At 44.7% G+C, this 1,511-nt stretch overlaps 1 long non-coding RNA gene across 1 annotated transcript; it reads left to right on the top strand.

Annotated features, from left to right (window-relative positions):
* Positions 1-37: 37 nt before the first annotated feature.
* On the top strand, positions 38-1,488 carry LOC147820355 (uncharacterized). Its single transcript, XR_015436690.1, has 2 exons — positions 38-567; positions 1,392-1,488. It is a non-coding gene; the product is annotated as an uncharacterized LOC147820355 (long non-coding RNA).
* The last annotated feature ends 23 nt before the right edge of the window (positions 1,489-1,511 follow it).

The following is a 1,511-nucleotide window of genomic DNA, read 5'->3' as shown; positions in this document are numbered from 1 at the left end:
TTTGTTCCATACCTACGTTATTTAAATGTCCCCTGTGATGTGTTCTCTGATGACCCCGCTGAAGGCCACAAGTCAAAAAACATCGGTCAAATGAAGTTCTCCTGTTCACTACTGGATCACAGGTCATAAAGGTTGCCTGCTTACCTTTGGGATCTGCGGTCTGGGCAATGTCAAGTCCATTCAGTTTTTAATTATATGGTGCCAACTGAAGTTATCTCAAGGCACTTGTCATGTAGAGCAGGTCTACACTGTAATCTTTGTAATAAAAGCACTTGGCGACAGCCGCAAGGAAGCATGTTTTCTCATGTTCAACACACTTACATATATGCATACGTCCTTTGCAACCACACAGACCTAAACTCGTATATCTCCTCCGCTCCTACAGGCACGACTATGTGGAGGTTTACGACGGCGGCGATGAACTTTCGCCCTTGTTTGGAAGGTATTGTGGGGAGGTTGCACCTTCCCCGATAATGACCAGCGGCAACCAGGTCCTCATCAAGTTTATCTCTGACGATGAGGTACAGGAGGCGGGATTCTCTGTTGTCTACGAACTCTTCAAGCCAGGTGTGTAGTGGTCTGTGGTCTGCAGGTAGTCACACGAAGGTATGATGCAATGTTTTCAGCAGCTGGTGGAATCATGCCAGGAGCCACAATCCCCTTCTACAATTTACAGCCATTAGGAAAGCACTGCAAATTCAGAAAACATCATCAAACACACACAAACACACATGCTGCAAAGGAAAGGCTTTTCTCTCTCTCTCGATGAACCTGGTTGGGACACACTTGTTGTTTAATGCGTCCCCAGGAAACACATACATTGTGTTGCAAGTATTTGCAGCACTTGTCAAATTGATGATGTTTTCTTAAGTTTGCGTTTTGTGTATTTGCATGCGTTTTTGTTTAAAAAGTTTTGAATTAAGATGCAAGTTATAATAAAGTGGAATGATCCGTTAAAGTGCACAAATACCCTAGAGTGACTTTTCCGAGAATAGGAAAAGTGTTGCAAAATTGTCCAACCTTGGACGTCCCACGCTTGTATTTGGTCTTCCCTCTTGGATCCACTTCAGTTGCCGCCAAAATGGCACGTTGCCTTTGATCACTCATCAGTTTCTATGAATGAAAAGGGGACACGCGTGTATTCCTCTGTTTGGTGTTCGCACCCTGGAGCGCCGTGACAGGATCGCAGGATCCAGGAGTAACAATCCCCAGGTGGCGTTATGTTGAAAAGTCCTGTTTTGAACCATTAAAAAAAATGAATCCTTTTGTACCGACATGAAGAGTGAGGTAATAAAACGAGCTGTACCGCTCTCTAACCCCTGATAGCTCACACCTCTGTACAAACACGTCTTGACACTTTAAAAACTCATCAGTCTCTTCTCCCCTCATAGGTCCAAAATGTTCCAGAAACTTCACGGATCCACAGGGCGTTATCACAACACCGAACTTCCCCAAGAAGTACCCAGACAACATGAACTGCACTTTCATGATCTTCGCCCCCCAGGAGAAGT

This window comes from Seriola lalandi, unplaced genomic scaffold (assembly GCF_002814215.2).
Source record: "Seriola lalandi dorsalis isolate HSWRI2012SDOR001 ecotype SW California unplaced genomic scaffold, Sedor1 jcf7180001964203, whole genome shotgun sequence".
Lineage (NCBI taxonomy): Eukaryota > Metazoa > Chordata > Actinopteri > Carangiformes > Carangidae > Seriola > Seriola lalandi.
This window is presented reverse-complemented; position numbering and strand designations above follow the sequence as displayed.